We start from the raw sequence: 26,351 nt of genomic DNA on the forward strand, positions 1-26,351 counted from the left end.
TCCCTGCTGTGCTAATAACCAGCTAAAGAAGTTGCCCTGTTAGGGTAACAGTTACCACTAACTTACGTCAAACAAATATTATAATATCTTCGATTTACATCAGTTCCGCTTGTGTTGTTTCAAAACACGTTGTTCTTTGGCCAATCAGATCTCCGATCTGTTTCAACGTGCATTGGCCAGCAACGCCAAAACGTCAGTCGACCAAAAACATTTTTATGCAAGATTCGGAAGGATGTAACGACACGCATTTTAATAATGTAGTGGAGTAGAAAGTACAGATAATTGCTGAAAAATCTACTTGAGTAAAAGTATAAGTATGCATTATTTTTTTTACTTAAGTAAAGTATAGATACGTAAAAATTTACTTAAGTACAGTAACGAAGTACAAATACTTCGTTACATTCCACCACTGCGTGGCACCAAACCCCCTCACGAAAGAAGACGTCATGTTTACAACCGTTACGACGAGTGATTATCAGGATCAACTAAATGCTGGATTTTCAAAAGTATGTGGAATATTTATCTTTAAAATACATTCGAGAGTTTTACACACTGGTCTATTATTGTAGTGACATTTCCATGCCTCGAAACGGGACAATGAATGAAATGGACTGTGATTGGTTGTTTGACATGTCAGTCAAACGGCCTCATGGGTGGGCCTTGGCCAATGAAAGCTACCCTGAATTCCAGACCTTCAGCTACGCAAGACTAGTTTCCCCCTAAACTGACGGCTCCCATTGTCACAAACATCAAAAGCTCATTACCGCAACTCCGTTGCTTTTGTTTCCAGTAATCTCTGCGCTTTCCCTCTGTGGATTTTAACAGGTCATTTACCATGGTGCTGAGGGCTGATGGGTGGCCAGAGCTTTGAAGCCAAGCAGGGCTTCTCTACCTTCTTCCAAAGTCATTACAGAGCACTATGGGGTCTCTAGCAGATCAAATATCTGCTTGTGCATTCCTGTGGTCATGCTTTTTCCTTTGAGCAAATACGTTTGAAGCATATCTGCGGATTCTCTAGAGTTTTGGCCTAAAACATTTGCGGTGGATGGAAGTTTCAGAGGAAGCCAAATTAAATGAACTGTATCTGAGAGTTTCATTCAAAGTCAGCCCACACCCCTCCGCCCAAAACACACAAACACACACAAGGCACAGCATGGGAAAAATATTCGCCCTCACATTTCATGGATTAAATCATTGTACAATGTGTTTACAACAACTATAAACTTAAATTAAACTTAATATAATAAATAAAACTTTACAGTTAATATCAGGATTCAATATGACTTGATATTTTCAGGCATTTTTTACTTAATATTTGGAAGCATTTGATTGATGGTAAAATGTTAGACTATGATATTATTGGTTATGGTTATTATATTTTCCTGCTCACATGGTTATAGTTACATCATCAGAAAAGTAATTTTATAGCTGAATAAACTTAATTTAATTGAATTGATTGAGAAAATTCAAAATTCCGAGCAAATGTCTAAAAAACAGAAAACATTGTTGCCTTTGTCCTTTTTCGTTTTCTTTCTTTGTTAGTGATTTTTTTATTTCTCCAGCTATTTGCCAAGGCAACATTTCTCATTTTCATTCGGCCGTAGATTGTACAAAAGCTAAATATCAGTTAATTAAAAACTTTATAGACATAGATATTACACACACACACACAAAGTGATAAAATGACAAAGTAAATATTAATATAAACTACAATAGTATGCCAGTCTGGCAATGAGTTTAATGATTAAACTAACAGTGGTGTTCACTGATTTTGACATATCGGATTGCTGTGGAAGAGCAGACTGTGCTGAAAGGTCACGCTCATCACATGACCTGTGTGTTCTGGCACACGTCCACCTGATGAACTCTGTTGCTTTCATTCTGCAGGAAGACAGAGGGGCTGTACGCCAACTTCTGCCAGGCTAGTCCCGCCCATGTTTTCATCACCATCCAGTTGGACTTCCATTCATAACACCCCGGCACACGTCAGTGAGGTAACTGGATTATACGAGCACTTAAATAACAGACACATTCATAGCAATAATTCACAGATCAGAGTAAGAAATCTGTTAAACAGGAACTGTCTCCTTGGCTCTCTCATGTAGCCTGTTCACACATACAGTAGTTTTACAGCTTTACAGTCACTTTTCTGTTGGTGATGTTATGTCCACCAATACAGATTTTTTGATGGGCAATGCAGATACGAAGCTGATATATATATATATATATATATATATATATATATATATATATATGTACACTGCACAATTTAATTTGAGTGACATGTATCAAATGTACACGAATTGCTGCAATGAAATTTCGATTTTTTTTTACATATTAAAAAAAAAAATATATATTTAACTTGTAAAATGAATCATTATGAAAAAAATATTTGAACTTAAATGTTCCTAAAATATCATTTAATAGTTTAAAACATGGCATTCTTGCTCTGTCAAAATAAAAGTCCCAAGGCTGTCACAATAACAGCTTCCAACACTTATTGACCAATGCCGATATTTAAAAAAAAAAAACCCAACAATCTGCCAATAAATTGGTAATTTATAGGTCATCAGCTAGTACAACACTAAAATAAAACAAAAACAAAAAGAAACCAATTAAATGCAATAAAAAGCAAAGGCAATCTAAATGTAAAAAAGGACAATTAAATATACGAATATATATTCCATATATATACCAATAATGAGAATCATTAACGATGAAAAAAACAAACAAAAAAACTATGGGCTTATAATGGTAAATAAGAGATATTGTATTTATACACTACCAGTCAAAGGTTTGGAATAATCAAGCTTTTTAAAAATATATTCAAATAGAAAAATAGTTATTTTAAAATGTAATAATATTTCACAATATTACTGTTTGTAGATAAATGCAGCTTTGGTTTTTGGCTTTCAAAAACATTTAAAAAATATATATATATTCAAAATGTTTAACTTGAAGGGAATATTGTGCTTAATGTCAACAGCAGATGGGCTGTGATTTGGAAACCTGTCTGCCAATCATCATTTTTGTGATTTCCTTATGGTGGTCCTAAGATATTAGGCACTTTGGCTTTAAATGTTTCTCAGTTTCTTTGAAAAATGAATGACTTGTGATCGTTTTGTCGCTGCAAACTGCTGAACACCCTTTATTCTCCCTCTCTCGTGGCCTGATTTAATTCCTCGCTCTGTGTGATTTAATACAGCACTATACAGCAGATGGCACTGTGAGGTGCAGGAGGTGCACAACATACACGATGAATAAATAATATTGCCCTGGTTAATAATGCTGCGCCCCACTGAAACAGCAACACTTCTATCTTTTAATCGCTCAGAGTGTTGAGCAGAAGTCTCTGAATCAGCGCAACTTCTGCAAGGCTTGTTGTATTTATTTTTTACAGTGCAAACAGATTGGACCAAACAATGAGTCAATGTTACTGCACGTCCCCTCATGGGGGGAAATGCGGTGTGAGCTTGTAGATGATGCACACACCAAGGTCAGATGCTACTTCAAGAGGGAGCAAGTGGTAGAGTCACAGCACATCTCTTAAAGCTGTGGTGCGCGCGCACACACGCACACACTCACATATGCTGGAGGAAGGCATCGCTGCTGCTGCATACAGCATGTTTGTTATTTATTCATCCGGATGTTGTGCTGGAGTGTGCGGTGTTATGTCATGTGCGATTGTGGGAGAAAGCTGCATCAGCTTGATCCCTCCTCACACACTCCAGCCGGTCTGTGCCATATCTTGTCTTCTCAGAGACCGAAAAACGTCTTTATATTTCAGGAAGAAAACATGAATGGTGCTTGCCTAGTCAGAAGTCACTGTCACTTTGACTGGGTGTTGCTAGGTGGTTCTGGGAAGTTGCTTATTGGTCAAAGTCAAAAGAGTCCACATCCTATGATATTCTATAACACTCCCTTTATACAGTATATTCCTTGGGTCATTCTATAAATGATTAAGAAAGATCTTCCATGCATTTTATTGTTCTGCAGGTGAGAATAAACTTTGATTAGTTAGAAAAGCAGTCTGCTGCTACCCCTTTGCGGTTTTGTTTGTTTGAATTGATGTTTTGAAGAAAAAAGAAAGAAAAGCAGAAAGTCACATGATTTGAGGTACTGTAATATTTATGTCCGAACAACAACAAAAAAGGTGTGGGAAAGGTTACAAATTAAAGTTAAAGCTGACAATTATTTTCATGTTATGGCCATTAACTAACTAATAAATGGCCTATACTGAATTCTTTATATTTTGCCAGAAAACAAATAACCAATAAACAAACAAATAAATAATTAAGTAAATAATTGTTAGAAGTGAGCTTAAAAATTTAAAATATCAACCAAAATATTGTTCAACAGATATATAAAAAACTTACTGGCTGATGCCAATGTTTGAAAAATGCCAAAGATCGGTCGATATATCGGTCAACCACTAATTATATTTAACAGTAATAAGTTATTTGTGCTTTTTTTACATTACAATTATAGCTGACATTAATTTTCATGTTATGGGCGATAACTATAAATAACTTACAATAACTAATAACTAAACATAAGTAATGAATATTCACTTTGAGATTAGCTAAAGACTACATTTAAAAATATTAAACTATACATAAAGTTAAAAAGTTATTAAATTATTAGGTGTTTGATTATGGTGAGTGTTAGGTGATGGTATATTATTATTGTGTGTGTGTTTGTGTGCGTGTGTATGTATATATATATGTAATATATGTATATGTTCGTACTACAGCAATATGAACATGAGAAATGTGTCCATAGCAAATAAGTTTAAAATATAAATGAAAAAATAAACAATGTGTATTTATTATTTCCTGTTAACAATAATACAAATCTTTAATATTACCCAATAATGAATATGGTATTGATATATTGTGCAACCGTTTTTTAAATAAAGTTTTGTTTTTGTACAGTTTTGACACCATTAATAAATACAAATAAAACAAGTCTGATTTATTCAAAAACCATTTAGTGCCACAAGATATATTAGTCACAAAACAATGTAACCAAAATGATAAAAATAAATAAGACTGATCTAACTTGATCCAACCCTTTTGCTCTGCTTCTGCCCAGCAATCTGCTCTTCTACTCTTCTCCTGCTCTCAATATGCTAATATTCAGCTTCTGTCATGAACTTCTGACTAACTGCGATTTGATCTCCACCTAAAAATATTCCAACATCATTTTGTTTCTCTCTCTCTCTCTCTTTCTCTCTCTCTTTCATTTTCTCCACACATTCCTTTCAATCCTCTCTGTCAGACTCTGCTGTATTTTTATTTTATTTTTTAGGTCAAATCCACCTGAAGTCACATGATTAAAAAATAAAGCTCTTGTGAGCGCAGACTGTGTTATTAAAAAAGCTCAGATGTAAGAGTAATCGCCAGGACTGGAGAGTTGTGCTAAATTATTTATATACTGTACGTCATGTTACAGGATCTCATCGACAGCCAGTTGCCCTCTAGTGTTACTGTGAGGTATTACTCACGTCAGGACAATAGTGACACACACACACACACACACACACAGCAAAATAAAAACAGTCAACACAGCTAGTGCAGCAGAATCACTTTAACCCCTTCCTGTCATGACATCATATTAGATAATGTAATATCTGTATGGATAAATATTCAATTATGTATAATTATATATTATTATTCATAATAAAATAATAATTATCGTCAATAAATGTCGTCACCCGATCCTGCCCCTCAACATTTACTTCCCTGTACTGGATTTCATCCTCATTTAGACATGCCACAGTATGACGAGTATTACGGGAGGAGGTTATGACTGAGACTGGATCCACACACACACACACTGGCACAGGAATGTGTAATAACCATCATGCCAATTTCTCATAAATCTCATTTATTTTCCTAACTCTGTCGCTCTGCGCTGCTCCCCACCCCCCGCTGAAGACGCTAATATGCCCTGTGGTTTGACCAAGAACTGGCCATCTCTGTTGACGTTTAATGTATTGGATATTTGGCACTTGCAGTGGATTAATGCGGTCTGGGAATAAATTCAAGCGGGGTGAGCAATGAGCTCAAGAATAGATTTGTGCGGTCTAGAAATTGCTATTAAAAGAACTGCTTCTCATCTGCATAGAACTGTATATTTTATATATGTATAAATCATTTGTTGCAAAAACACATTTGAAACAAAATACATTTTGCTAAAATTTCACATTTTTAAAATGCATAAAATTGCTGAAATATAAATATTTTTATTATTAAAATCAACTGTCATGGGTTTGATTTCAAAGGAATATTTATATAAATGTATGGATATGAAAGTGTTATTTAGTGTGTGTGTATACGTGTATATATGCATGTGTGTAGCAAAAAATTTAAATATGAAAATTTATTATATATATATATATATATAAGCAACCAAATTATAATGCTAAATACATGTATTTATAGCAATATTTCCACTAAATAGCAATATATTTTCCCAATATCTTTTTGGCTATCAGAAAATATATCAAAAATACATATGTAATGTGCAGTAATTTATGGCATAAGCTTGAAAGAAGGTAAACATTATTATTCACAGCTAGATTTTGAGCTACAACAATGCAATGATCCATGTGAGAAAAGATGACAGAAAGCGCACCATCCTGTGGCAAATTCATCAAACTAAATTGCATGATATCCATGGGGAGAGCAGAGAGCACAGTGCAAATTTGCATCAGAATTGCTGATGCAACCGCATTACCGCCAGCACAGCGCAAGTGCAGCCCGACTGACAGATGCATCCTGGGGGACAAAATAAAAGGCCAGCATGTGTCTCAGACAGTCCTCTTAAGCTGGAAGCATGTGTGTTTGTGTGTCTGAGAGAGAGACAAAGAGACGGACAGATCTGTCCACTTATGTAAGCATGAAGGACCTGGGCATCCCTGTTAGCTCTCCATCTTGCCTGTGTGTTAACTGTGGGTTAGTTAAGGTGGTCCTGAGGCGGGGGGATGCAGCAGGTTCCAGATGGCTCTTCATATGTTGTAATATCAATTCTTCTGCACTGCAGTCCAGACGCATGAGCACTATGATACATCCTCCGCCAGATAAGATTCTTTAGAGCTCTTTATAAGATTAGCAGCATCTTGGCATGGATGGATTGGTTTGTTAGCGATGAGAGATTAAATATATTAATATAACTGTCAAATAATTATTGGGGATAATGGGGCAAAAAAGGGTTTTCAAAGGAATTATTTGAATCTGGTCAATGTATTTTTGATTTGATAATAAAATAAAAAAGGAATTTCTTCTAATGTCACTAATTACTAGTAGGACCTTCTTACATTTTTTTTTTACAATTTAACATCGTTGTGACAGACTATATAATAAAGAGCAATTAAAATTATTCAAAAAACAGACAAATGGTAGACATTTCAATTAAATATTATAAAATGTCAATCCACTACTACTACTACTACTACTAGTAATAATAATAATACAGTACTGACAAACACATTTGAATAAAAAAAAATATTTTTTTACAATCTAAATCTAAAATGTCACAATGCAAATATACTGTAAAACAATAATAATAGCAATATGCTACTACTAATAATAATAACATAGTAATGAGAATATTTTACATTAATCTAAATATTATAAACGGTCAACAAATAATAATAATAATAAATAATCTAGTGTCAATCTTTTTTTTTACATTAATCTGAATATAAAGTCACAATGTAAATAATAATAATAAAGTAGCATAGTGTTGCACAGTGTAAAGACAGACAGATTTTTACATTAATTCCAACATTATAAAGTTAACATTATAAATCAATAATAATAATAATACAGTAGTGACAATATTTTTATAATATTATAAATATTATAAAATGTCACAATGCAAATATAATATTAATGAATATAATACTACTACTAATAATATCAATAATATAGTAGTGAGAATATTTTAAATTATTCTAAATATTATACAATATCAAATAATAATAATAATAATAAAGCAGTGACAACATATTTTACATTAATCTAAATATACTGTAACGCCACAATGTAAAATATATTGCTACTACGAATAAAGAAGTGTAGTGTGGTACAGTGTAAAGACAGAGAGACAGAGAGAGAGATAGGTTAACAGACAGATATAAAGACAGATGGTGTAACTGTAGCTGTTTGTTCATTTCTGCTGATATAATGTGAATTCCACGGTGGCTGTGATTTCCAGGGAGACAGACGGCATATAAAAGATCTTCTGCCTGCCTCAGAAACTTTGATTTCCACTGAATATAATTAAACAGCCCAGTGTGTGCTTTCTGTTAGTCAACACAAAAGCAGGTTATTTCCTGAGCTCTCATTGTGTTTCCAGCACTAATGATTTTCATTAGCACATAAGCAAGGGTAAACGTCTATGAAATGCTTTCACTCGGTCTGAAATGTGCACGTGATGTTTAGCCGTGACCTTTATTTTAAAATAAACACCCCTGTTCGCATAAAACGCACAGATTAATCCTTAACTCTAAACCTATTAAGAACTTCAAAGGCTAAATGTTGAAGATGGAGGGAGACCTTTCATGAGAAGGAGATGTTGTTATCTGTGTGTATGATTGAACAACTCTGGCCCAAAGCCAAGCGCTAATCATCATTATACATCCGACCGCAGACCCTGTACCATAACCTCACCATGACAACCGCGATACAGACAGAGCATGTATATTTGCCAGGAACTTTGAAGTCAGCGCCCCTGCTCCAGATGAGCCGTTTGAATTGGCTTGATGGAATCGATTCAGTTCCGACACATGGAATATTACAGCCTCATTTCAGAATTAGCAGTGCAAGTCTGCAGCTTCTTTGAGATGATCATTTTTTTTAAATTAAGAGATAACTTACGGGCATCTGTTCTCATTCAATGTTCACCGTGTACTCAAAGAAATCCATTTCAATCCATTTCTCTTTAAAGTGTTTCTTTTTTATCCAACTGATATGTTTTTCAAAGACAGCAGTAGGTTCACTTTTTCAGGTTTCTCACACCTGTGCATCATCAGTTACATATTTCTGACCCATCAACATTTGCCCTGAAACATTGTGGCTTATTAACAGAGAAGTTTATTTTGACAGCTTGATGAATATTTGGTTTTCTAGCACCAAGTTGTACCGTATGAGCTGCAAGAACAGTATTTGAGCACAAGAACACATCCTGCATACCAAATGTTGAGCGCTGTTGCTGCTCTGGACTGAAAATCCATGAATAGAGTTGAAAATAGGGTCTGGAACTTTTATATTTATGTAAGGTTTTCTGTATTTGCAACCATGTCGTGCTGATTTGTGAAATAAGCGATAAACATATTTAATTTAAACTAGTTGGCAAAGGAACATTTCTCATTTTCACTTGATGAGCTAAAATAACTAGAACTAAAACAGAAATAAGAATAAAAAGAATAAAATAAATAAATAAAAGTGTAAATAAAATGAAAATGGAAGATATTAAAAAGATGCATTCAACACAACCATTTAGGTTAAAAAAAAAGAATATAAAATATTTATTTTATTATTCTTTTTTATATTAATTTAAGTTTAAGGTTAATATACAGTGCAGACCAAAAGTTTGGACACTTTTTTAGACACATATTTTTAAGCATTAAACTGAAAAAATGTATCGCCTTCGCTAACATGCTAATTTAGACTCCACTTATATATATAAATTATATATAGGCCTATATATTTATATCAATACCGCAGCAGTTGTTGGTCCATTGTCACCGCGATGGTAAAAATCCTGCCACCATCACAGTCCTAGATGTAAGTTAATGTCACTTAATGCCACCTATTGAGGGACCCTGTTGTATGATGACACACTGCGTGGTATACTATAAATTGAGACATCAAAGTGCATGCTATTTGTGGAAAATGCTGTTCCACCAAAACCGCAAAGTATCACCCAATATGTCATCAAAACAAACAAAATTAATTTTCAGTGAATGCCTTTTGATTAAGGTTTGCCATAAAACCGGAGCACTGTGTTAGGCAAATTCAGGGCCCCGTGGCATCCAGGCTGTCCCACTGCTTTCACTAGGGGGATCCAGCCCGGCTCGCCAATGGCACAGATGGACACATGCCCACACATGACATGCCAGATCTGCTGTGCAGGGAATCTGATAGCGAGAGAACAGCTCCAAGCTCTCGTCTGCTGAACAATGCTCAGGTCCATAGACCCTCCCTCTCTCTGCCAGCGTTCACAATTATATTATTTGCATATTACCGTCAAACTCTTGAATCAGCAAGTTCCTTGCTCTTGGTAGGACGGGTCTACCGAGTTGCTGTGGCCCTGTAGGCTGGGCGGGCCCTGTGGGACCAGAGCCCACAGCCACTCCACCCGACAACTGCTGTTTGTCTTTTAGGCAAATCTTTGCCCAGGAATGGATCCGCTCCATTGGCCAATGGTGGTATTTGCATAATTTTGTATTCATTTCCATATTTATATAAATAATACATTTCTAATGTGACTCAGAGAATAATAAGCAGGACCTCGGGTCTACGCTTGACTTCTTCTTTAAGATATTACTTAGTTTAAAGGCAAATTAATTATAGTCAGTGAAGAGGAATTATAAATAGTGAACATTTAAAGGAATTGTTCACCCAAAAATAAAATCTTTATCCAGTGCTGTTACATGGGTCAATGGAAAAACAGAGTGCCTACAAAAAAAAATAAAAAATAAAATAAATAAATAAATATTACATTTGAAAAGAACATTTTAAATTATTTTTAAGGTAAAATATACATTTATATATTTTTCAAGATATTATTTTACAAATATCATGAATTTATCATCCATAAATGAAAAACATTTTTAAAATATTTTAATTGTAAAATATAGATTGATATATTTTTCAATATATTATTTTACAAATATTATGAATTTATCATCCATAAATATTTCCTGTTTTTTTTTTTTTCTTCTGCATCTTGGTAACATCAAATTATGTTAAATAGATACATATACAAAGAAAATATTTAAGTTTCCTTCACAATTATTTTTTTCTAAATTTTCTTCATTATACTAACCAGACATTATCACCTTGTCATTTAAGCTTTAAAATATCAAAACTACTTTTATATTCAGAAATGAAAAACAGGCTCATTATAGTAGGGTCACTGTATGTATGAATAGCATTTAATGTATTTTTGAATAAATTAATACAGCAGGACAAAGAAATGAGTCCAAAATGGCCATAATGGTCATAAGAAAGAAAATGATAAATACTAAAAATAGAAAATAGGAAGGAGAGTAAATTGTACATTTTTGTCTGAACCATACCTTTAAGAAGAGAAATAAAAGAAGTTCTCATGCAGAAATGGTAAGGCTGTATCTTTAATTAATCTTAACAATGACAGTAAAAGTTCTAGGAAGTAGTAATTAAACAACTCAAAGAACTATTGTTTGCTGTCCGCTCAATGACTCCAGAGAAGAAAATGTACTCGCAACAAAACAAGCTGCACAGTGGGTAGCAACCTTTACGATATAAAAGCAATACATCAGAATGCATACTTTATAATCTACACTTAAACTTACATAGCAGCCATTGAAGAGTATGCATGGTTAATCTAATAGTGACAATAGACCTTCAATAACCTCCAGTATGGTTCATCAAATGAAGTCTTCTTATACGATCTGAGGGTCACGAACTCTCTGCAAAACAATCTATAACAATGCTTCATTGTAAACTAGCAGGACGTTTCACTCCGCAAGACTTCATGGTCTACAGTGCTCACAATACACAAACTGTGCACCGGATCTCAGCAGAAATGGAAAGGAAATTCTAAAAGGTTAAAGCATTTAATGACAGTAGGATGAGTGAGAGAGACCATTGGCATTCAGAACATGCCCATAATGTAGTTTTAATATAATTCCATGCCATTAAATCTCTGTAAAATGTGCTCCAGCTGAACCTTCATGAACTGAAGTGAATAACAGTAAGTTACAAGTCTTGACACTGGAGATTGGTGAGGTCATTAAGGCAAAGCTGCTAGTGCAACTTGGGCAGGGAAATAAAAATCTCATTCATATCTTCCATAGAGAAACTGATTTTAAGACAGATCTACCATGAGCTCTGAAATGATTAGCAATATGCTTCTGTTGCAAGCTGATTTGAGTTCCTTTTGTTTTTTTTTATTATTATTAAGGATTTATTGAGTGCATTAGTGCAGCCTTGATTCTGGATGTACTTTTTCCATAGTGATTTTCATTAAAGATTTATAAGTCATGAACAAAAACAATTAGCTACAAGGTGAATCACAACATTACAAACTCTGATGAGAAGCATATACTAGGTACAAGATATATATATGCTGAATACTGTTTTTTTTATAATGCAGTTTGATATCTTCCACAAAAAATAAATACCATTGATCAATAACACTGTAGCTCACAGTAGGCCTGTCTTTAAAGTTTATTCAAAATCAATTCGTCCTTGGAGAAAAAAAAAAAGGATTTTTACTTCCAGAACCTGACTTCTGCACCCTATATTCAATTTCCCACTGAAGAACTACACTACCCATAATCCTGCAGACATATCCACCAATCAGAGAAGTCGCTCAACTTCACTGGCCACACCAGTGAAGCAGTGCAAATTACATACTTGCGCTGATTTCTCTACACTCTCAAACTACATATTTGAATATTTTGCAGTACATTTTTTCCTGTCATAAATCAACACTAATCTATTTTACCATAATTTTCAGCTTTGTTGATAACTTGTAATGCTTCACAAAATAAGTAGTATCATTATCTTTTCTGACTTTCGTTTATCTGCCTAAAAGTTGTAATGTTTCATACTAAAGCTGGTTTGTTTGATTACTGAAGCAAGACTGCTGAAGAAGTGCCAATTCACCATTGTGGTGTATTGCTACCCAGCTGAATAATGAAGCGCTAGTGCTGCTAAATTAAATTATCCTTAGGTGAAAAATGGAAGAACATATGGACTTTCCCTCTGTTACAGCAAATAAAAACAGGCAGGCACTTGTAAACATTCATTTTTACACTCATCTTCATCTTGTTGTTGTTAGTGGTTGAGTTGTCAGTGCCTGCCATCATGAAGAGCTAAATGTTTTAACAATAGTCCTCAGTGTTTTGTCCCACAATTCCGCTATAATACAGAACAGCTTTATACCAAAATTCAGTTGTCTACAAAAGCAGCTACCTTCTATAGCAGAGTCCTGAATTAAACTGAATCTCATAAGTGACTGATTTGGAACACTTTAGAGAGGCAGAACTTCATAAATAGCACACCTCGCAAATCAGCTGGTGAGAGAACACTGTGATATTCTAATATAGTGCTGCAGGGGCGATGTATTTTTGTAGGCCAAAATACAGAAGCGACTTAAAATGCAGAAGCATTTAACCACTTCTGGTTCCATCATACTTAATATATGGGTTTTTTGAATTGGTTTTTGGTTAAATGCCTGAATAAAGGTCTGTGGTATTTATATCTGTGATATTTTGACATTTTATTCTGCAACCTAAAATGCATCAGTAATACCACCTTGTGATTTTTAAAGCTTTTACTTGTCTTGTAAAAGGCAGTTGCTATCAAGTGGCTAAATGGGACTACAGAGACTGTCTGGGACATTAAACATCATCACAATAAGCAACTTTATTTGTTCCCTAGTTCACTTTTTCTACTCTTGCAAACCGATTCTAACTCTGGTAACTTTTGTTAATTGTATTTAGGCTTCAAAATTCATAAAAGTTGTGTTCATTTGTGAAGATTATGAAGGTGAACAAACATGTAAGAAACATATTCTTTGTTCACCTTGGGACTTATTTTCTACAATACTCCAAAAGCCAACGGACAAATCCTATTGGGAACCAGGGTGACGCTAACTTCCGGGTTGGCCTACAAAAAAGATTTAATACTGCAGCACTCTATAAAAACAAACACAGTAATATTGATATAATTAAAACACATTCTAATAAGCATTAATATACACACACATAAAAAAAAGTAATAAAACTAGAAAAATGAGGAAAGGATGCAGATCAAACAAAAACAATGACCCTCATATCAACACCATCCAATTTAGGCCACTGGCTGTTTTTCTTTCTTTTCTTTTTTTTTCTTTCACAAGAGCTTTTTGTGTTGTAATTATTCCTCATATGCTTCCCAATGACCTTGTTGAAACAGCATGTTCACCCCTCACTTTTACATCCTAGAAATGATGTATGATTTGCCTAGTAATTCTGTGCTCTAAATGGCAGGGGAGGCGCAATGCGCTAACTAATTGTTTAAGCATAGCGCAGGGCTATTAAAGAAGCTCTTCACAATGGTACTCCATTATTTCTGCATGAATGCTACTGCGCTATGCAAACCCAACTGGGGCCCTAGCCATTCGCTCTGTCAATGTTAATGCTCCTCTCTGTATATAATACTCTCTGTATATGATTAAATATACAGAAAACACTTTGAGAACAAACACAGCTGCTATAATCTTGTTTATTCGTAACAACCCCCGAACCCCCCCACAATTTTATTATTTTTTTTTTATTTATTTTTTACCACTCAACATAATGACAGTTAATTACAGTGAAATACAATGCGGGCAAATTTGTCCCTTGGGTCATTGATATGTCAGTGTGGTATGCAAAGCAAAGCGCATTTGTGTCCTAAAGCCCCAGGGGGAACAGAGACATAGAACTCTGACAAGCATATCTTTGCTTCAAAGTTTAAAAGCAGCTGAGACACCTCATGGCTGGGTTATTGTTTCCTCACATAACTCGAGAATTGTAGCTGAGGTGCGTACAGGCGTGACAAAAAGGTAGCATTGCTAATGCGCAAATGTGTTTATTTGCTTCCATTGCTGCCACATGGAATTCAAACCAAATCATCTCAGGAAGACCCAAAGATTTTTTTTGCACTGAAAAGAATTTCCAGTATATTTCAGCCTATTAGCTGTCAAATTATATAGTTATTTTTACAGAAGGCCTTGTATAATTTAATTAAAATTCTAATTAAATTGCATACTGTGACATTAATTTGCTATTTGTAGGGCCCTATGATTTCTGCAATGTGGCAAACACAGATGGAATCCTGTGATAAAAATGGAATTTACTGTATAATGTGGAATCTGGATTAATAAATCAAAAGTAGGGATGTACACTTAATTCACAATGTGAACTAGTGTTTGTGAATATTAAACCTTAAAAAAGACTAAATAGATAAATTTGACATTCGTGTGAATGAGTGGAGCAGTCTAGCATTTTAGTATTTCACAAGCATTAAATTTCATACAATAATTAGATACACACAAAAACTTGAAGAAAAAAATTATAGAAAATATTACTATTGTACAGTAGAATATACTTTACAAAGTAATAAAAATGACAGTATGACATAATTTTTCCTTTGTTTTGATAATTAATATAATATGCTTTGTTTTGATAATTAATATAATTGCAATCCACTATATTGTTTATAAAATATTATTTCTACAATAATTAAAACCTAACTTATTATTGCCCATGTAATACAGTGTGAACGATTGTGGCTATTAGAAATGTAATTAAAAGAAAACAAGATCCAAGTTCCCAGCCAACAGAACATTAATCACTATAATGGTGACTACAAATAAAACCAAATATTTACTCTATTATCCCACAGAACAGCACAATGTTTTACAGTAACTTATTATAGAAAATTACCGCATTGACTGCATTGATTAAAGTAAACCCTTAATTCAATATTTTTTAAAGAATTTACTGTTAAATCTGTCTTTATCTGAGTATGAACAAAGATCATGCATTACTCAAAATAGTTATGATGTGGCCAAATGTGCCCCTCACAGAGTTATAAATTGATGGGTAGCCTCTCATCTGAGATTTCATTGATGTTTGGAGCTCTTACATCTAATTGAATTGAAAAAGTCAAATGAAAGATAAAAAATATGGAAACAGAGACGTCCTCTGCATGTAGCAGGAATTAATATGGATGGATATGTGCTCAGAGAACACCTGCAGGGAATCTGGCTCTTTACTTGGAACTGCTCACAGCAGGGGATTCACTTTCAGCATGGCCAGGGCCATGCAGGACATGCAATTGCAAAATGTAATGCAATTAAATGTGTATTTGTCTATGTATAAGCAAGCAGGGTATTATTCATGCACAACTGTCGAGAAGCAGCCATTAGATTAAAAACTAATGGTTTTATGCTTTTCTGAATGCATCTGAAGAGCACTGAATGCCAAGTCAGTCAAATATACTGTATCTGATGCAAATCAGCTAAGGACAGCTGAATAAGGAACAGACGGGTGACGTGATCTTCTTCAGCCAGTCAGATCACGCTCTGAGTGCTCGTGCATCATCAATCACTCAGTGATATCAATTAACTCCATTTGTAGGGGTGTAACAAAGTATCGATACATGTGAGTATCGCAATATTTTGTTTGGCGATACTGTATCGATTCTCAAAAACGTAATATCGATATTTAAAAAAAAAAATCACACAAGATTCATGGCAGTTGTTTCATTTCGAGTTTATTTCCCGACCGCTAGATGACAGTCTTCATCTCTGTACAAATCCTGATTGACAGGAAATACTAGTATTACTATTAGAGCACACCACTAATGTTAGCGTTAATATAGTTTGCTGCAAGTAATGGAGGGTGAAAGATTTAAAAAATTAACCATTTAAATTAATCAAAAGATTTAACTACGTGACATTATAATATAATACCAATAGTAAAATGTTCAGAAAAACATCAGTTATTGCACAAAGTTCCATTTTTTGAATTACCGTTTTGTGTTTTATAATAATTGTACAACTTTTAATGTATGCAATAATATAGATCCATTAAACGACAAAACCATTTAATCTAAAGGTATCAAACCAACTGTAAAATATACAGAATATTATTCAATATAATGCACAATACATCGTTTTTCAGATTATGCCTTTATTGTTTTTATATACAGTAGTGAATCCATATTTTTCAACTGTTTTATATACTGTACCCACTTAAATTAATTAAACTGACACCGTTTGAGATAAAGGTATCCAAACCAAACCAACTGTATTATATTCAGAATATTATTCTTTATAATGCACAAGGCTTGGTTTTTCAGATTATGCTTTTATTGTCTTTATATTGTTTTATTTTATTAAAGGATCCTGCAAGCACTTTAATTTATACCTCTTTACTCATACTGAACAAAAAGTGGTTCAATAACATTGAATGTTACAGGGACTGATTATTTCTGGTTAAAATTTTTTATTTATTAATGCTAAGGTTTGCATATGGTGGTGTTTTTTATGACAGCTTTCTTTACAATACATACTATTCCTAAAATAACAAATATCCCAATATATCGCCTTGCTTACAGTATCGCAGTGTATCGTAATAAATCGTATTGCAACCCCTGTATTGTGATACGTATAGTATCGCCAGATTCTTGGCAATACACAGCCCTATCCATTTGTCCACATGAGGTCATAAAGGAAAATCCAGAGTCCTAGAAAACTTCATGTCAGCCTCTCAGAGACATAATCAATCACATGCTGTATGTTTGCAGGATCTGGTTATAAGTCACTGTAATGCATTACAATAGTCCTGACCCACAATGTAAGCAATAAATGTAATGTAATATACAAGAAAACTTTACTGGATAGATTTTACAATGTACTGCATATAGCCTATAAATAATAATAAAAATAGTATTATTGTAATATTATGATTCATAAATGTTTTATTATTTATTATTCACATTTGTAATATTGTAACATTGTGAATATTTATACATTTGTCACAGCCTACCCAGTATAAAGTGCACAATGAAAGAGGAGAGTACATGAAAGTAATTTTAATAAATCCAAATGGAGAATACCACATGGGCCCAAAACAATAACAGACCCTGAACTGAGGAAGACACAGGGTTTAAATACATGGGTAAGGTAACCAAGAAGAACTGAAACAGGTGTGGAGCAACTGATAACTAAACAAACAAACTAGTGGAGGGAAAACTATGACAAAGGAAACAACTAAATCTTCACATGACATTACTCCCCCCTCCTGTGAAGTGCATCCTCACGCCAGCGTTGTAGTCGAGACCAGCTCATTTTAGTCAGAGTCAAGATCGAGTTCAGAGAGGGTTGAGTCCGATTCAAGACTGAATTCAGAAATGGTTGAGTCTGAGTCAAGACCAAGACCAGAGAGATTGGGTCTGAGACAAGAAAAGGGCACATATCATAGAATGTTTCTTTTTTTTAGAGTTTCACTGCACACAAACTATTGTGTCTCTTATATGCAAACTGAATAATAGATGATGTAACAGACATTTTAAAAAGTTAATGTTAAGTTCATGAAGCATCCTGACCTGAGTCCTGCTGCCTCTGCACTAACGTTACGCTAACATCTCACGTCACAAGAAAATCACCAATCATTGAACATGTCAATCATACATCAATTTAATGAAATATTAACATACAGTACTAATCATGAAATATTTTGATTGGGACTCGAGTGGACTCGGGAATAAGTCTGATTCCTAATATGTTAGAGTCAGAGTCAATACAGAGTCAAAATGCACACAAGTCCATGACAAGACCAAGACCATTAAAATATGGTCTCGAGACTGAGTCAGAGTCTCAAGTACTCAATACTGCCTCATGCCAATGATTAGTACTACTGAGGAGGGAGGGAGGGTGGGGAGTAAGGAGGGGGATGAGGGGTAGGCAAAAGGGAAAGGACACAGTCCATAGAGCCAGGTTGGAATAGCAGTGGGAGGGGCTAGGAGTAGAAGGTGCCAGATCAAGACAGCGGACAGCGGCCCATGGTGGGGTCACCAGAGGGAGGAGCCATAGTGTAGGTTGGGCTGGCGATACCAGGGGGTGATGGAGATGAGGAAAAATGAGCCCAGGATGGAGATGGAGAGAGGCAAATCCAGGGTGACACCGAGGTCCCGATGGCCAAGGTGGAACAGACAACTCATGTGATGGAGGAGAGGATCCAGAAAACCATGGTGGAGACAACGCAATAGAGGACCACAGTGGAGCCAGAGGAAGGGTGGAACCGAAATCTGATGGAGCCAGAGGGATGAGGCAAAACTGGAGCCAGTGGGATGATGGGCCACGGAGGAGACGAGGGAGCTAAGTGTCAAGGCAGAGCCGAAGGGTTGAAGGGTTTAGATGAAGTCCAGGACTTGAAGGCTGGGGATCCTTACACCATGGCAGAGCTATAGACTGACAGACTCGAGGTGAATCAAGCAAACTGGATGGCGCTGACTGAGCTTAGGGACTGACAGGAACCAGTGGAGACAGGGCTGAAGAACTGGCTGGATTTAGGAGAGGAGGTGGCAGAGGGAGGCTTGGAGAGAACACAGGAGAACAGGAGCTAGGTAGAACCAGCGGGGAGACAGGAGATTCAGGGCTAGGTGGAACCAATGGAGCCTCAGGAGAATTGGGTATATTCTCCCCAAAACAGTCTATTAAATCCACATTAAAAATGTCTTCAAGTTCCTTATATTAATTTCCAGAGGCCAGTTGCAGTTTACCATCAGCCGTGGGAGTGTGGGCTGGGTCACAATCCATTCCCTCGATCTCCACCAGCTCACGCACCTGGTCAGATATGTCGTGAGGCTCTGGCTCCGGGGCAAGGATCTGCTTGGTCACTTGTGTTTGTTTTGGTTCATTGATCTCGGCGGGCTCTGGCTCTCCATCTGCGGTGGGCTCAGGCAAATTCTACATAAAGCGAGATGGTGATAGTGTGGATCAGTGTGGGGTTCGAGATGTCATCCGCTTGGCAGACGGATACATTTTTCTCCAGCACCCAATCCACAAATGCAGCGAAACTCACTCAAGGACTATCCATGGGCAGGCTAACACGGAACTGCTCGCATTGTTAAAAATACAAAGCGAGAAGTCCAGGAAGGTGGTGAGATTAGCCAGATAGATAAAGTCTCTCGTGTGGTGCTCAAGGTAGAAATCTCCCTGCTCTAGGCAGAGGAGCTGGATGACTGGCAGTTCCAGTTAATTGCTTGTTAAGTGAGATTTTATCACCATTTCGAGTTTATTTCCCGACCGCTAGATGACAGTCTTCATCTCTGTACAAATCCTGATTGACAGGAAATACTAGTATTACTATTAGAGCACACCACTAATGTTAGCGTTAATATAGTTTGCTGCAAGTAATGGAGGGTGAAAGATTTAAAAAATTAACCATTTAAATTAATCAAAAGATTTAACTACGTGACATTATAATATAATACCAATAGTAAAATGTTCAGAAAAACATCAGTTATTGCACAAAGTTCCATTTTTTGAATTACCGTTTTGTGTTTTATAATAATTGTACAACTTTTAATGTATGCAATAATATAGATCCATTAAACGACAAAACCATTTAATCTAAAGGTATCAAACCAACTGTAAAATATACAGAATATTATTCAATATAATGCACAATACATCGTTTTTCAGATTATGCCTTTATTGTTTTTATATACAGTAGTGAATCCATATTTTTCAACTGTTTTATATACTGTACCCACTTAAATTAATTAAACTGACACCGTTTGAGATAAAGGTATCCAAACCAAACCAACTGTATTATATTCAGAATATTATTCTTTATAATGCACAAGGCTTGGTTTTTCAGATTATGCTTTTATTGTCTTTATATTGTTTTATTTTATTAAAGGATCCTGCAAGCACTTTAATTTATACCTCTTTACTCATACTGAACAAAAAGTGGTTCAATAACATTGAATGTTACAGGGACTGATTATTTCTGGTTAAAATTTTTTATTTATTAATGCTAAGGTTTGCATATGGTGGTGTTTTTTATGACAGCTTTCTTTACAATACATACTATTCCTAAAATAACAAATATCCCAATATATCGCCTTGCTTACAGTATCGCAGTGTATCGTAATAAATCGTATTGCAACCCCTGTATTGTGATACGTATAGTATCGCCAGATTCTTGGCAATACACAGCCCTATCCATTTGTCCACATGAGGTCATAAAGGAAAATCCAGAGTCCTAGAAAACTTCATGTCAGCCTCTCAGAGACATAATCAATCACATGCTGTATGTTTGCAGGATCTGGTTATAAGTCACTGTAATGCATTACAATAGTCCTGACCCACAATGTAAGCAATAAATGTAATGTAATATACAAGAAAACTTTACTGGATAGATTTTACAATGTACTGCATATAGCCTATAAATAATAATAAAAATAGTATTATTGTAATATTATGATTCATAAATGTTTTATTATTTATTATTCACATTTGTAATATTGTAACATTGTGAATATTTATACATTTGTCACAGCCTACCCAGTATAAAGTGCACAATGAAAGAGGAGAGTACATGAAAGTAATTTTAATAAATCCAAATGGAGAATACCACATGGGCCCAAAACAATAACAGACCCTGAACTGAGGAAGACACAGGGTTTAAATACATGGGTAAGGTAACCAAGAAGAACTGAAACAGGTGTGGAGCAACTGATAACTAAACAAACAAACTAGTGGAGGGAAAACTATGACAAAGGAAACAACTAAATCTTCACATGACATTACTCCCCCCTCCTGTGAAGTGCATCCTCACGCCAGCGTTGTAGTCGAGACCAGCTCATTTTAGTCAGAGTCAAGATCGAGTTCAGAGAGGGTTGAGTCCGATTCAAGACTGAATTCAGAAATGGTTGAGTCTGAGTCAAGACCAAGACCAGAGAGATTGGGTCTGAGACAAGAAAAGGGCACATATCATAGAATGTTTCTTTTTTTTAGAGTTTCACTGCACACAAACTATTGTGTCTCTTATATGCAAACTGAATAATAGATGATGTAACAGACATTTTAAAAAGTTAATGTTAAGTTCATGAAGCATCCTGACCTGAGTCCTGCTGCCTCTGCACTAACGTTACGCTAACATCTCACGTCACAAGAAAATCACCAATCATTGAACATGTCAATCATACATCAATTTAATGAAATATTAACATACAGTACTAATCATGAAATATTTTGATTGGGACTCGAGTGGACTCGGGAATAAGTCTGATTCCTAATATGTTAGAGTCAGAGTCAATACAGAGTCAAAATGCACACAAGTCCATGACAAGACCAAGACCATTAAAATATGGTCTCGAGACTGAGTCAGAGTCTCAAGTACTCAATACTGCCTCATGCCAATGATTAGTACTACTGAGGAGGGAGGGAGGGTGGGGAGTAAGGAGGGGGATGAGGGGTAGGCAAAAGGGAAAGGACACAGTCCATAGAGCCAGGTTGGAATAGCAGTGGGAGGGGCTAGGAGTAGAAGGTGCCAGATCAAGACAGCGGACAGCGGCCCATGGTGGGGTCACCAGAGGGAGGAGCCATAGTGTAGGTTGGGCTGGCGATACCAGGGGGTGATGGAGATGAGGAAAAATGAGCCCAGGATGGAGATGGAGAGAGGCAAATCCAGGGTGACACCGAGGTCCCGATGGCCAAGGTGGAACAGACAACTCATGTGATGGAGGAGAGGATCCAGAAAACCATGGTGGAGACAACGCAATAGAGGACCACAGTGGAGCCAGAGGAAGGGTGGAACCGAAATCTGATGGAGCCAGAGGGATGAGGCAAAACTGGAGCCAGTGGGATGATGGGCCACGGAGGAGACGAGGGAGCTAAGTGTCAAGGCAGAGCCGAAGGGTTGAAGGGTTTAGATGAAGTCCAGGACTTGAAGGCTGGGGATCCTTACACCATGGCAGAGCTATAGACTGACAGACTCGAGGTGAATCAAGCAAACTGGATGGCGCTGACTGAGCTTAGGGACTGACAGGAACCAGTGGAGACAGGGCTGAAGAACTGGCTGGATTTAGGAGAGGAGGTGGCAGAGGGAGGCTTGGAGAGAACACAGGAGAACAGGAGCTAGGTAGAACCAGCGGGGAGACAGGAGATTCAGGGCTAGGTGGAACCAATGGAGCCTCAGGAGAATTGGGTATATTCTCCCCAAAACAGTCTATTAAATCCACATTAAAAATGTCTTCAAGTTCCTTATATTAATTTCCAGAGGCCAGTTGCAGTTTACCATCAGCCGTGGGAGTGTGGGCTGGGTCACAATCCATTCCCTCGATCTCCACCAGCTCACGCACCTGGTCAGATATGTCGTGAGGCTCTGGCTCCGGGGCAAGGATCTGCTTGGTCACTTGTGTTTGTTTTGGTTCATTGATCTCGGCGGGCTCTGGCTCTCCATCTGCGGTGGGCTCAGGCAAATTCTACATAAAGCGAGATGGTGATAGTGTGGATCAGTGTGGGGTTCGAGATGTCATCCGCTTGGCAGACGGATACATTTTTCTCCAGCACCCAATCCACAAATGCAGCGAAACTCACTCAAGGACTATCCATGGGCAGGCTAACACGGAACTGCTCGCATTGTTAAAAATACAAAGCGAGAAGTCCAGGAAGGTGGTGAGATTAGCCAGATAGATAAAGTCTCTCGTGTGGTGCTCAAGGTAGAAATCTCCCTGCTCTAGGCAGAGGAGCTGGATGACTGGCAGTTCCAGTTAATTGCTTGTTAAGTGAGATTTTATCACCAAAAGTATTACCTATTTGATAAAAGTTAATACTTTTTAAACATATAACTAAACGGGCGTGGACCATTAGAGGAAACAAAATCAGCAGGTGCGACTCAATGTGTTAGTGTGTGAGGAACTGAGAAATCAAGTTCCTCACTGTTCATTACAGGACATTATAGGACATTATATTCCAAGAGGCCATTATCAGAACTTTAATTTGAACCCACACGTCTAATACCACCTCACGGTCCCATCATTCCCCAAACCAGTCACCCTGGGTGACTTACAGAATATGTTTGTCCCATTCACACTTAAAACTTATGCTGCTTATTAAGCCTGGTGTGTGAATGGATCAGTTCTACAGCATGTCTGTTGCTCATCCCAGAGTCTGATTAGTGCAAAAGAGCACAGATGGCAAAGGACAAGTCTGAATCTATAATATGTCAACTGCTAACGGCTATGCTAAAAACGAGGATCTGATTAAAGTTTAATATGTGAAGAACAGTTAGTGCCCTACTTCCTGTGATAATAACATTCAGGCAAGAAATCGAGACCACTGGCTGAAAGAGAACAGAGCAGTATGTGACTATAAATATCCATCTGAGTAATGAGCATGTTATTGAAGTTCCTCTCTGAGCTGCTTAGCCGTGGTTGCCGTGTTTATTGGTCATTGTTTAGACAGGGGGAAAAGCCTTTTATGGATTAATTTGATGTAAAAAGCTCAAGTGCTCCAAATAGAAAGCTCTGTGTGGCATTTAGGAACATTACATAACCCGCAATAAAAAATATTTCAAGCGTTCATAATGTATTTTACAGAAAATTTAAGTGAACAAACAAAAAAAAAGAGCTTCGCTGTAATTTACTGTTAAAGTTAGCAGCTGAAATCTAGTTTACAGTGATTTACAAATACTAGTTTACAAAGCCTGCCTTCCATTTTGCAATTCCATAAAGGGAATGTAAACAGAAAAATCTGCTTTAAACATTGTCAAATGCCCTTATCAGAGAAACAGCATTTGCTGTCGCTTTCATCCACATCAAGCTTAATTTAACAGCCGTGGCCTTTAATTGCCAAGCTAAAAATTATAAGAAGGGACATTACTTAATGCAAAAATGCAACAAGGAGGAAAAAGCTGAGCATTCCACAGAAAACTATTTACTCAAGATAGATAAAGCATGGTCAAGGGGCCTTGAAAAACCTTGTTATTGTATTACAAATTACATCCATTATATGCCTCTCAAATAATAGCTAGAGAGGGAGAGATGCATAAAACACAAACTAGGACATATTCCTTGAGCATTATTTACTGTAAGCTATTTTCAGACAGATTTCATGCGCATTTCTTTCACGTCTATGTATTCAGTCTCATTAAATGTTTATAGGGGAAATGCTGCGAGGATGTCAGCATGGCAATAAATCATAGGATGCGTAAAAAGCTCCATCTAAACACTGTTCGGAAAACCAGGCCACAATGTGAAAAATGTGAATTTAACTGCCTTCGAGTGAAAATTCACCTGTCTAAAAAGCAGATTTCCTGCCAGCATACAAGTAAAAATCATTCTTGGTCCCCAAAAGGTTGAACTCCATTTTTTGGCATGAATTATTAAACTTGCCTGTAAGTATTCTAGTGGGGATACACGCAACTAAAAATCAAGCTCAATATTTACTTCCTCAGCACAGCATTCCCGAATCAATGCACGTCATGGCTGTGTTTCTCCAGTTACTTTACAACACTCCATGAGCTATTCAAGTGTTGACACGCAGACTACTTTTCCAGAACACAGAAGGGGTGGTGGGGTGGGTTGATTCATTTGAGCAAGAAATGTCAACGCTTCTCCTGAGAATTTATTGCAGAGAATGAGCTTTTAAAACTAAAGGGAGTCAGCGAAGCAATTAGTCCAAATCAGAGCGGAGGACACTAAAAATATCAACGCAACCTCAAATGTTAACTCTGACAATCCTATGACCAAAACCTGGATTTGTCTTCTAGGATTTGCTTGAATAACTTAGTGATACAATGTTCACATTGTCCTCAAAGAATAGGGGTGGGGAAAAAATAATCCGCAGAAGGGATTTAACCATTTACGTCCGAATCAATTAATCCCGCTGGCTTTTAAAGGGCTATGTGATGCTCTGATGGGTCTATGACAAACAATTGTTGGGTTACGCTGATTACATCATTTTAATTGTTTTTAATCACACAAGGGAAGGATTGTAGGGTGGGAGAGACATATGGCTGCACGATACTGGGAAAAAAAAAATGACATTGCGATATTTGACTTTTACAGGAATTTTCACCAGATGACTTGATTAGTCACATTTAGAAAGAATGGAGCATTCTAGAGTGAGTGGGAATGGGTTGATTTTATTGGGGAGTGCATCTCCATAGAAAATACAAATAATAATAATTAGAAAAATACTTTGAAAAATGACCTTTTAATCTGAACATATTTTTTGAGTGTGAAATAATATTGTAATAATACTGCCAATCCATTACGACCATAAAATAATAAAAAAAAATGTCATGACATCATTGTGATTATTCATCATAATAATAGTGAGATTACAGTGATATTACAGAAAAAAAAAATTAAACAAAATAAGAAACGTATAACAAAACTGAAAATTTAATGACTATAAAATAATATTTTTTAATGATTTTAGTGTGGTTATTAACTATAATATTGTGATATTTTGAAATAAAAATAGTAAACAAAATAAGAAACATTTTGTAATAATACTGACAATTCAATGACAATAAAATAATAACTGTTATGATTTTATTGTGATTATTGATTATGAAT

The 26,351-nt window shown here is 36.1% G+C and overlaps 1 protein-coding gene and 1 long non-coding RNA gene across 3 annotated transcripts in view; one reads left to right on the forward strand and one right to left on the reverse strand.

Annotated features, from left to right (window-relative positions):
- Positions 1-2,189, forward strand: part of LOC128024986 (uncharacterized) — a 49,226-nt gene extending 47,037 nt beyond the window's left edge. Inside the window, exon 3 of the long non-coding RNA XR_008186084.1 lies at positions 1,888-2,189. This is a non-coding gene — a long non-coding RNA (uncharacterized LOC128024986). The remainder of the gene's footprint in view (positions 1-1,887) is intronic.
- The window catches only part of arid5b (AT-rich interaction domain 5B), a 117,485-nt gene that overhangs the window by 37,372 nt on the left and 53,762 nt on the right, over positions 1-26,351 (reverse strand). The window lies entirely within an intron of this gene.

Source organism: Carassius gibelio, chromosome A12 (assembly GCF_023724105.1).
Source record: "Carassius gibelio isolate Cgi1373 ecotype wild population from Czech Republic chromosome A12, carGib1.2-hapl.c, whole genome shotgun sequence".
Lineage (NCBI taxonomy): Eukaryota > Metazoa > Chordata > Actinopteri > Cypriniformes > Cyprinidae > Carassius > Carassius gibelio.